Raw genomic sequence first — 12,698 nt, forward strand, 5'->3', positions numbered from 1 at the left:
ACTTTTTGATTTCTTCCATAACCACTATTCACTCAGTAGCATGTAGTTCAGTCTCCATGTATTTACATATTTCCTACAGTTTTTTTTAATTGCTGATTTCCAGTTTTAGTTCATGGTGGTGGGAAAAGATACATGATACGAATTCAATTGTTTTCAATTTTTTGAGGCTTGCTGTTTGGCCTGGCATGTGGTCTATGCTATAGTGTTCTATAAACTATTCAACAGACTATGTGGTCTATGGAATGCATTTCTTCAGTTTTTAATAACACTTCTTGTGTTAAATCACTTGAATATTGGTGGAGGGGTTGGTGTACATGCCACCACTGTCAGGCTACTTGCTCTAACTCAGTTAGTGAAGGTCACAGATTTCTGCTATGGACAGAATCTCCTATTCTCATGCATCTATGTACAATTAGGCATATACAATGGTGTGCAGCCCTGCGACTATGTGCCCTCAAAATGGCGGCCTCTCACTTCTGGAATGGTCCACTCTGTGGGAAAGTGGGAGAAAGAAGTATATCCCATCCCCAAGGTCACCCAACTGGATTTTTCCCTAAATCTGGTGCCTGTTCACTCTGGACTGGGTCATGAGAGTTGACTCCAGGCAATGGTTCCAGTTCTGTGACCACACACTCTGTGTCCAGTCTCTTTCAAGACTCACTGTGTGGTAACTGTTCCTTGAAGTGGTGTTGGGCTGTGGCTCATGCTGGACACTGCCTAACCCGTGCATCTGACTGCCTGCAGTGCTCCTGAGCTCCCATGGACCTTCTGCTCTTTTCCTGCACTTCCTTGCACAGATTTTCTGTCAGACATCTGGAAATTCAGTCCTTTATTTTGTGCAGATGAACAGATGCACATGGCAGGGCGCCTACAATGTTCACAAAAAGGGCCATTCTCCCTTTTCTTAGCTGTTTGGGCCAAAGGTGTATCCATTCTGATTATTTATTTAAACAATTAGTTCTTCCATTTACTGTTTTTTTTTGGTTCAATTTTATTTCTTGAATTTAGTTATTTATTCCTAGTGATACAGGGTTTGGTTTGCTGCTGCTTTTTTTTTTTTAAGTTCTTAGAACACATTGCTTTATCATTCATTTGGTACCTTTCTAATTTCATGATGTAGGAAACAATTGCTATGAACTTTCTTCTTAACACCATTTTTGTTATAACACATACATTTTATATGCTGTGTTATATTTCCAATTTTTATTTCTTTTTATTTCTTTTATGACCCACTGCTCTTTCAGTAGTGTGTTCAGTCTGTGTGTTGGCACGTTAAAGTTCAAGTCATTGATTGCCTGCTTCATTACATAGATTTAAAAGATACATGGGATTATTTTTTGAGGCTTGCTATTTTGGCCTAGTATAGGATCTATCAAAATGTATGATGCATGTGCTGATAAAAAGAATGTAGTCTGCAACTGTGAGACAAAATATTCTTTACATAGCAATTAGATCCATTTGGTCCATAGTATCGATTAGCTTTGTTTCTTTGATTTTTTTCTGTCTAATTGGTCTGTCAGTTTATGAAAGAGGGTTGTAGATGTGCTGGTGTCTGTCTCTCCTTAAGCTCATTCATAATCATGTTACATTGGCACATGCCCAGGCATTGTGCAAGTATACATTTCCTACACTTTCATCTTCTTGTTGAGTTGACGCTTTAGTCATTATATAATGCCGTTTCTCATCTTTACAGATCTTGTGTTTGATTCTATTTTGTTTGATAACAGAATGGCTATGCCTACGCATTTTTCATTTCAGTTGGCAGGAAATATCTTCTTCCATCCTTTCACTTTCAGTCTATTTGTATCTTTTTTGTCCAGGTGTGTTTCTTACAGGCAGCAAATAGTCCAAATCTTTTGGTTTCAAAGTTTAGACCATTTGTATTTGAGGTTATTACTGAAAGGAAACAATGTAGTCTTACCTTTCAACATAAATGTCCTCATTGTTTGCTTTGGCTACATTCTGTACTTTCACTGGGACATTTTCTACCTTCATGTCCTGTAATTGCAGTGCTTATCATGACCCTGTTTCTGTGTGAAGTACATCTTTTTTTTTTAAGATTTATTTATTTTTATTACAAAGCCAGATATACAGAGAGGAGGAGAAACAGAGAGGAAGATCTTCCCTCCGATGATTCACTCCCCAAGTGACCGCAGTGGCCGGTGCTGTGCCGATCTGAAGCTGGGAGCCAGGAACTTCCTCCAGGTCTCCCACGTGGGTGCAGGGTCCCAAAGCTTTGAGCTGTCCTCGACTGCTTTCCCAGGCCACAAGTAGGGAGCTGGATGGGAAGTGGAGCTGCCGGGATTAGAACCAGGGCCCATATGGGATCCTGGCGCGTTCAAGGTGAGGACTTTATCCGATAGGCCTTCACGCTGGGCCCGTGAAGTATATCTTTAAGCAACATTCTAAGAATGCATGGATGGGTGGAGTCATTCTTTAAGTTTGCTTGCTTTGGAATATATTTCTTTTTCATGCATAAACAAGCTCTTTGCTGAGTGCATTATTATGGGTTGTCATCTTCTTTCTTTCAGGACTTGATCTGTGTCTTTCTATTCCCCCATAGCCTGTTGGGTTTCTCACGAAAAATGATCAGTTAGCCTAACGGGAAATCCTCTTAAGGTAACCTGTCATTGCTCTAATGCACATTTTTTAATCTTTGCTTTGTTATATTATTGAATATTTGTGGTGAATACAATTTCTAATCCTGTACTTATTCTACCTGGGTGTACTCTTACTTCCTCCACATTAGGGAAATTTTCTCCTATTAATCTACTAAACTGAACTTCTAATCCATTCTCCCTTTCCATGCCTTCAGAAACTCCTAGGTTACATATGTTTGGTTGCTTGATATTTTTACATATATTTTGAACATTATTTCTAGTGTTTCTATTATTTGTTTTTGTTTTACAGATACCTCCCAGGATTTTTTTTTTTCTGATTTGGATATTTTTTCTTCTGTGTCACCAAGCCAGGTATTGAGCTTTGTATTTAACATACGCAATCTTAATTTCTTTTTTTTTTTCCTGGTGCTTACTCTGCTGCTGGGAGCGCGTGCTCCCCTCCCTCTTCTCCACTCCTGTGACTCTGTGATCCTGTGGGCACCTAGGACCTGGGCGATGCCCCTCTGTCCTGATAGCCTAGCTCCAAGCCTGCCAGGTATTCCTCGGTTCAGACACTCTTCCCATGTTTTGTTCCTGAGATCTACCTGCTCCTCCCCCCCTGCTAAGGACGGGCACTTCCCTGTGTTAGCAACTCACTGAGGTTCGCTCCCTGAATATTACTACAGTCTCCGTAGCCCGGGGCAGGAATCTTAATTTCTAAAATGTGTCTGATTTATTTTCAAAATCTCAGTCCCTTGGCAAAAGTTGTAATCCATATCCTGTATAGAGTCATTTTTCTCAGTAATTTGTGTGCTTCTGAGCAATGTTTGCTCATTTTTCCTACATATTTTCAAGCATCTCGCCCATCTCTGCATCTTCATATTCTAACCTTGAAGAGTTGTTCTGCTCCTGTCAACGTCTAATAATGGTTTCCTCATTTAGGTTTGTTGTATCTCTGCATTTATCTTGATGTATTTGTGGAAGCACTAGGCTTTCTCTTCTGATGCTCTTTGTCTTTGAAATAGGCTCTTGTGACTTGGTAGAGTGACTGCTCCTTTAGAAATATCTAGATGTTTGTGCTGGGTGGGGTTAGCCTACTCTGGTCAGTGTTCCAATGTGGGCTGAGGGTCCAAGGTGGCAACCAAATTGGGCAGCTAGGTGTTGGAGATTGACTTAGGCCTGTGAGCCCGTACTGCATGGAGACAGCAGAGGCTTTCTCAAGTGTAGTACCTGCGAGTGCTCTACCTTGGCTGTTTGTGCCCCCAAAACTACAGTGAAGTGTGAGTGTGTGCATGCCTCACAATTTTGAGTATGCAGTCCCCTGCCAATCTACCAGCCCAGACTCAAAATCAGTGGGAAATGCAGATGTGTCCTTTTGATAAAAACCACTTAGTCGCAGGCACCTGTGCACACACAAGCAGGCACTGCATTTGTGGCAACCTATGTTGATGTTAAGAGGGCAGTCTCTCCCAGCTCTTCTAGGCAGCGTTCAAAATAATGGCATCTTTCCTGTAGTCTGAGCGGTTCTGTGAGGAAATGGGAAGAAAGAAGCGTGTTCCTCTCCAGGATGATATGGGACTGTCTGCCCCTATCTCTGGCAATAGTGTGAACCTGGAGTCAGTGTGGTCCATGAGACTCTGTCTTAAATCTCCAGTGAGTCTGGCTACAGTGGTCTACTCCAAACCTGCTTTATCAGGCTGCACTCTCCTCCATTCCCCAAATTACTTCTATGTGTTTGTAGTGTCCATGCTTCTTCATGGTGTCTCTCCCTTTTCTGTCCCAAGTTACCATAGCAAAATTATGTCCAGTTATCCCCTGGCATCCATTTTCTCTATTGTTTCTGCTAACTTTTCTACTCAAAATCAGCATGTTTTTTTCCCTAATCTGCCTTCTTGAAATCCCTGTGAGTTGATTTTTGTATAAAGTATAAGGTATTGTTACTGTTCTGCCTATGGAATCAGTATCCCGACATGATTTGTGATGGAGAAATTCTTTTCTCCAAGGATTGATTTTAGTTCATTTGAAATGTTAGTTGGTTTTACATGGCTATATTAATTTATGGGGTTCCTATGCTGCTCTGTGTGTCCACATGACTAACAGCCCTTTATTAAGTCTTGAAATGGTGTAGATAATATGAAATCTGTTTTCATTACTTAATATTGCTTTGCATGTTTGCCATCTATTTTCATATGAAGTTTCTAGGTTATTTTTTTTCTAGGATTGAGAGGAATGTCTCTGGTGTTTTGGTTGGGATCACAGTAGTCTGTAATTGCTTTGGATGGTATGGACATTTTGATGATGTTTTACAGTCCCCAAACATGTAAAAAGTTTTTTTTCCATTTTTTGTGTTGTCTTCTATTTTGTAAATGTTTCATAATACCCCTTCCCAGGCAAGTGTTTTAATGAATGGGACACTTATTGACAATATAAAAAGAAATCTTGTTACATAAAAGTATCACTTTATGTTAACAGAATTTTTTTACCCCATTGGCAACAGTATACATCCTGGTGTCTTGCATGTAGTTACAGCTGTATGTGGTGATGGCCTACAGGGTCTTTGGTGCTAATGTGACCAGTACTTTGCATATGTTATGAGACTAGCACAAACAGGCAGATTTTAATGCTGATACTTGCTATGCCATCTGTGATTGTGAAAGCCTAAATGGGCACAGAACCTGCTGGATACACTGATTGTTCATCCTGGACAGTGAATGAGCAGGAGCCTATTTTCCAGTTGGGAAATCATGTCAAGACAGTTTCCAGAATTACAATCTACAATTTCATTGTGGAGATATTTCACATCCTTGGTTAAGTTGTTCATGAGTATTAAAATTCCTTTTTATAGGTGTTGTGAGTGGAATTGATGTTTCTAGGTCTTTCATAGTGTATATCATTGTAATATCTCCTGTTTCATATCTGATTTAATTAGTTTGAGTTTTTTTAAAAGTTTTTTTGGAAAATCAGGTATACAAAGCGGAGGAGAGACAGAGAGGAATATCTGTCCACTGGCTCACTCCCCAAGTGGTCATAAGGGCTGCAGATGAGCCAATCCAAAGCCAGGAGCCTCTTCTGGGTCTCCCATGTGGGTGCAGGGTCCCAAGGCTTTGGACCATCCTTGACAGCTTTCCCAGGCCATAAAGAAGGAGCTGGATGGGAGGTGGAACAGCTGGGACACAAACTGGCACCCGTATGAGTTCCTGGTGCATGCAAGATAAGGACTTTAGTCACGAAGCTACTGCACTGGGCCCAACTTGAATTTTTTTTAAAGATTTATTTATTTTTATTGGAAAGGCAGATATACAGAGAGGAGGAGACACAGAGAGGAAGATCTTCTGTCTGATGATTCACTCCCCAAGTGGCCTCAACGGCTGGAGCTGAACCAATCCAAAGGCAGGAGCCAGGAGCTTCCTCCAGGTCTCTCATGCTGGTGCAGGGTCCCAAGGCTTTGGACTGTCATCAACTGCTTTCCCAGGCCACAGACAGGGAGCTGGATGGGAAGCAGTGCTGCTGGGATTAGAACCGGCGCCCATATGGGATCCCAGTGTGTATAAGGTGAGGACTTTAATCACTATGCTATTGTGCCAGGCCCCCCAGTTTGAGTTATTTTAAAATCTTCTCTAGGTTGGTGCAAAGGTTTAACAGTTTTATTCAGTTTGCAAAAAAAGGAAAAAATAGCTACATTAATATATTTTTAATAATATATAGCATTTTATTCCATTTTGTTCTTTTTAACATTTATTTTCTCTTACTAATTTTGGGTTAGGTTTGTTGCTTTCAAGAGATGCATTGTAAAATCACTTAGGGATTATGCTTCCAATATTTTGATGCAGGCACTAATTGCTAGGAACTTTCCTAACACTGCCTTTGTGGTATCCCGTAAGTTTGTGTATGCTGTGTTGTCATTTTCTTTCACTTCAAGGAACTGTTTTACATCTTTTGATTTCTTCTGTGACAATTTTATCTATTGTTATCCAGGAGTATATTATTTAGTATTGATGTGTTTGTACAGTTTTCAAAATTTATATTTCTAATTTGCACCTTTATCCCATTGTTATTGGAAATGATGGATCATATAATTTTGGTGGGTTTTTGGTGAGTTTTGAATTGGTTAAAATTTGTTTTATGTATTAATATATGGTTTACCCTAGAGAATGTTTTATATCTAGATGAAAATAATGTGATTTTACAGTTGTAGGATGAAGTTTCTAGAGATATCAATTAGATAATTTTGGTTCACAGTGTGGATTAGCTCTGTTTGTTGATTTTTGTATACTGGTATTTTAATTGGTGCAAATATTGTCTTGAAGACCATGGCTACTATAATAGACTGTTTCCCTTTAGATATCTTAACATTTCTATTAAATACCCGGGTGCTCTGACATTGGTTAAATATACCTCTACTATAGCCTTAAGAATGACCCAGTTCAGGGTCCAGTGCAGTGGCCTAGTGGCTGAAGTCCTCGCCTTGTACGTGCCGCGATCCCATATGGGCGCCAGTTCTAATCCCGGCGGCCCTGCTTTTCATCCTGTCTGTGGCCTGGGAAAGCAGTCGAAGATGGCCCAAGCCTTGAAACCTGGAAGAGCTCCTGGCTTCTGGCTTCAGATCGGTGCAGTACTGGCCGTTGTGGTCATTTGGGGAGTGAATCATCTGACGGAACATCTTCCTCTGTCTCTCCTCCTCTCTGTATATCTGACTTTGCAATAATAAAAAAAGAGAATGATCTGGTTCTGCCATTTTCTCATAAATATTCCTTGTTTTGAATATTCTTTGATTTCAACTTTCACATTCTTTAATGAAGGTTACATTTTTTTCTGATTTTATTTGTAATAAATCTTTAAGTAACATTTTTAAGACAGGCTAGATGACAAATGCTATATATTTTGATTGTTTGGAGATGTCCCTTATTTCATCTTCATTTATAAAGAAGAGCTTCATTGGGTAAAGTTATTGTGATAATTTTGTTGTTTCTCTTTTAGGACATGGAGCATATCGCTCCATTTTTTCTTGACTTACTAAGTTTCCGTAGAGCGATCTGCACAATTATAACTGGAGCTCCTTTATAGGTAATCTGACCTTTCCAAGTTGCATATTTTAGAATACTGGTTTTACTTTTGAAAATTTGGATATAGTATGTCATGGTGAATATATTTTCTAATCATGCTATACTGTGTTTAACATTTGGATGCACAAATTTTTCTACAAATTGGGAGATTAATGCTGTTACTAAATTTTTAAAGATAAGATTTATTTTTATTTGATTGGCTTATTTTACAGAAAGGAGGAGAGGCAGAGAAAAGTCTTCCATCTTCTGGTCCACTCCCCAGATATCTTCAGTAGCCACAGATGGACAGATCCAGAACTGGGAGCCTGAAGCTTCGTCTAGGTGAGTGCAGGAGCCCGAGTATTGCAGCCACCCTATGCTACTTTCCCAGGCCAAAACCAGAGAGTTGTCCTGGTTGCTCCACTTGCAGTACATCTGGCACCCATATGCGATGTTGGTGCAACAGTTTGCTATACCACCACACCAGCCCCACTGGGCAAGTTTTCTAAGCCTTACTTTCCCCTATATGTTCAGGAACTTCTAAAAACATATTGGGTTCTGTGTGATACCACTTTTAACCCCAAGCACCTTTTTCAACTTTTCTTGCTTTGTTTTTATTTTCTCTTGTATTACTGACACACTTCAAAACACTTCTCCTCTAGTTCAGCTTTCTTTCTCTCGCCTCAGTAAATCTGCTACGGCTTAGTCATATTGAACTCCTCTTTTCTAACGTTGTTATTTTTCTTCAGTTATCTCTCTTTGTAGAATTTCTCATCTATGTCATACACGAGTTTTATCTTGCAACTGCTTCTGGTGTTGTTCAGTAATGCTACAAGCATTCTTATAAATTTCTTCTCAGGCATCTTTTCAAACTCTTAATCATCACAGCCTAATATCAATGTAATATTGTATTCTGTTTAAAGGGTTATGTTGCCTTTGTTCATATTTCTTGTTTTTCTATGTTGACTTTTTTATGCATTTGAGGAATCAATTATTGCTCTCTCCTCTGAAGTATTTATTGTGGGAGATGTACCTCCAGCAGTTTGGGTGAATTCTGTAGTTTCCATCGGAGATAGAGGTGTGGCTTGGGTGGGTCCAGGGAGCAAGAGTCCCGAGTGACACCCAATGTTGGTGTGGTGGATCATCATCTATATTCTAGCTAGATGGGATGTTGATGTTGGCTGGCCTGATGACAACTTCACCTCTTCTCTGCCAAGGTTACCAGCTAATTCACTGCCTACAGTGAACAGACAGTGTCAGTGAACCCCAATCACACACAGCTTCGATGAATTCCATTGTGTGACCTCTAAGCTCTCAGTGAGCTCCAAGCTACCAGTCACATCAGGTAAGCTCCCAGGAACCCAGTTCCATCTATAACTAACTCCCACATCCACAAGGTGTGCAGTGTTTGCTCTAATCTCTGGAGTGAGACATTTGTCATTCTCCAAGTTAGGGCAGTGATTAGTTGGAGCTCCACCTCAATAAACTGAGTCTTACTTAGGGGAAGAAATGTGGGCTCAATGGGTAGGTGTTCCTCTGACAGTGAGTGGAGACAGTGACTTTCTCAGACATTTAGAACTCCTGGTGATGTGCAGCACAGTATACTCCTCTTCATTTGGAAGACAGAGTTACAGAGATGTTCTTCCATCTGCAGGTTCACTCCCCAGAAGGCTGCAATGAGTAGAGCTAAGCTGAATCTGGGAGTTGGGAGCTTCATCCAGGTCTCCCATGTGGGTGCACAAGCCCTGGGTCATCTTGCATTCCTCTTGTAGGACATGGGAGGAAAGTGGATCAGAAGCAGAGCAGCCAGGATACCAGCTGCTGTGATGCTTGCACCACAGGGTAGATGATTGGCCTGCTGCTGTGCAGTGACAGCCTCTAAAAGCACACTGTTACCTTTGTCTGGGAAGATGGCAGTTCTCTGCAAGTCAGGAGGTCACTGCTGGTATGCTGCTGCCCACTCTCCTGGCTACTTTCTCTCTATTTTTGCCCAGTTCCACTGAGATTTTCTAGCAAACTGTTCCAGGAAATGTGGTCCTTCCTTCGCTTTTCTGTTATTCTCATGGATCAGTCATGCAGGATCCCTAGATACAATTCTAGATGTATTATTTTTCTACACCCATTCTTGTCATTTAATATACCTTATAGTCAAACATCACATGCTTCACTAAAGAGCTCAGTCAGGACAAAAGACCCTAATTTTATCTATTCCAAAAAACTTTTACTTAGTTATAATCTAATCATTCAAAATGAATGTTACTATAACTTCCTCTAATAATTTTTCTATCTTAAATCTAGAAAAGGAAACTAAAGGGAACTCTTAAGACAGAGCTCATTAATCAGGAAAAACTGAAAATGTTTTACCTAAGTATTTATGAGCACATATGATTTATAAAGAAATATAAAGTGTTCCACCTGAATTTTCAATGTGATTAATAAACACAGCATTATATAGTGGCAGGTTATACCACTACTTGGTCCCTGTATAGCCTGGATCTCTGCTAATACACACAGGAAGACAGCAGATGTGGGCCCAAGCACTACACCCCATCACACTCCTTGAAGCCCTGGTGGTGTTCCTGGCTCCTGGTTTCCACTTGGTCAGGCTTGCTTTTGTGGCATTCTCTCTGCCACTCTACCTTTGAAACCACACTGCAATAGCTACTCAAAATTCAAAACGGGAGAAAGCAAACACTATAGGGATTAAAGAACACAAGGAACATTATAATCATGCCATTCTTAATGTGTGTATAAGGGTTTGTTATATAATGTGATAAATGTACAAATGTTTCATAAGCCAATATAGTATAAAATATAGTTACTGCAGTGTTTTTTTCCTGATTTTATCTGAATATATTATACTTCTCAAAGCATTTTGAACTATACGAATTTCCTGGCTTCAAACCTTGGGACTGCTAGCAGACTGAACCTGAATTAATTTCTAGAATTGTAAGTAGATTATGAGCAAAACCACATAAATGACTAAGTGTTACCCCACTCTTTTGTATAGAACCTTCTAGGACTTCACTGTGGAGGATTTATAGACACCTTTTGCTTATATTATAGTAGCAGCCTTTACTAAAATCATTACAACACTCAGTAGTCTATGAAGTTGGTGAATTATAAATATATTCATTCTGAGAACTTCCTAGCAGTTAACTTTGAAGCTCATTTCAACAGTGAGTACCCATGAGTTATAGTAGAAATAATTAATGTTGAATTTGAGTTCCTTGATCTTTTTCAAAACAACTTTATTTTGTAACCAAAGATAAAAATATAGTTTAAATACTTCTCATATGTGTGAATTAGTGGCTTAAGTTATTATAAAAGTGTGCAACATTTTGAAAAAAAGCCACAAAAAACAAAACACCAAATTTCCATGAAGTAGTTGCCTCTTGAAACTTAAAAAGGTTAGGCAACACGTGTATTTTTCTCTTGGGTATTTGACACAGTGCTCCAGGCATCCTAGGCACTCACTGAGTATCAGTAGGTATAATGATGGAGGAGGACTTACAGCCTAGGTGATTTTACAAAAAAAAAAAAAAAAAATCAAAACTAAGAAATTACTTCAGGTTATGATAAGCTTTCTTTAGCTGCAAACAACACGGCTTTTTTTTCTCTTTATTCTTATTAGTTCATGCCTCTCCCATTTTACACCAAACCAACCCAGTTCACTGGTTACAAGCTGTTTCTCATGTGCTCATTTGCAATTAAATCTGAATAAACACAAACATACATGGGATGAAAAAAGCTAAAGGACACCAGAAAGGAAAAAGAGGAGGGAGAGGACATGATTGTATTTTTTTTATTCCAGGGACCTAATCCATCCACTGATTGAAGGAATGTCTCAGGCAATATCCACACTGCAGAGTGGATGCGGCTTCTCCGTAAGTGTCGGACTGGTACAGCTAACAGAGAAATGTTTCAAGATGTTAACTTTTGTATCTCAAATGTCTTTAATTTTATACATATAAAACATTGTTTAATTGTCATTTTGACCTATAAGTCAAATATTGTTTCATTTTACTAAATCCAAGGGAACTTTTATTACGATCATTAATGAATTTCAGATTCAAATGATCATTGCCAATGATCAATATGCAATGCACTTAATTTCTGTATTCTATAGTGAATTATTTTGACTGTAAGAGTTTATATATATATATATATATAAATTTAAGAAATCATAAATGAAAGTTAACACTTGAACCATTTCAGGCAAATGCATTCTGCACAGCTGAGAAAAACAGTATGTTAGCCTTTCAAGGACAACAATTTCTAGCAAATAATGTCACCTTAAATGAATATACAAAACCACAGAAAATATACATATGGGGGAAAAACCCAGATTTTATACTTACATGCTCATTATAATTGAGTAAAGTATAAAAAAAATCACTATATTTGAAATGTTCCTTTCTAAAGAATTTAGTTGGCCAATGATCTCACCTTGCTGATTAGGTGTTATCTAAGAGTACTTAGAGTTCTGGAAGGAAATCTGTCAGGAAGGTTTGGAGAATTCTTTACAGACACACTGCTTTCAATCTCCAGCACACAAGTGAACAGCTGAGCACCCCTAATCATTATTGTATTGCACCTCTAGAATTCAGGTAAGCAAGACCATGTCAGAACTTGACAAGTATGCTTTCAGATGCAGTTAGTTTCTAACTTTCCATCATTTAAGCATTGAACTGAGCTAATAGCTAAAAATGCCATGTGCATATGATAATTTACAGTTCTGTTTTGAAGCATGTCAGCTATTAAAATACCAATTGTCTCTTACTGGAAGCAACAGACTTTTCATTTTAGAAAGTGAAAAATGAATAAAAAGATAACAACTTATTAGAAGTAAAAATGCTACTTTGGGAACTTACAGCATTTTGGAGGCAATGCATCACACCAGAGAATGGTAGCTGATAAAATGTAGTTTGGTTTATATTTTTCCAAGTTCACAAGCATCTGGCAAAAAATGAACTGCTGTGACATTTATCACATACATTGAGTTCATGGATTATTTCTTAGCTAATGTGTACTATATACAAGATTCAAACACAGT

The 12,698-nt window shown here is 38.9% G+C and overlaps 1 protein-coding gene and 1 long non-coding RNA gene across 3 annotated transcripts in view; one reads left to right on the forward strand and one right to left on the reverse strand.

The window, feature by feature from the left end:
- Positions 1-12,698, reverse strand: part of SGCZ (sarcoglycan zeta) — a 1,025,749-nt gene that overhangs the window by 20,869 nt on the left and 992,182 nt on the right. The gene's annotated exons all lie outside the window — the stretch shown is intronic.
- On the forward strand, positions 7,614-8,941 carry LOC131481375 (uncharacterized). Its single transcript, XR_009246262.1, has 3 exons — positions 7,614-7,664; positions 7,876-7,984; positions 8,860-8,941. It is a non-coding gene; the product is annotated as an uncharacterized LOC131481375 (long non-coding RNA).

This window comes from Ochotona princeps, chromosome 11, assembly GCF_030435755.1.
Source record: "Ochotona princeps isolate mOchPri1 chromosome 11, mOchPri1.hap1, whole genome shotgun sequence".
Lineage (NCBI taxonomy): Eukaryota > Metazoa > Chordata > Mammalia > Lagomorpha > Ochotonidae > Ochotona > Ochotona princeps.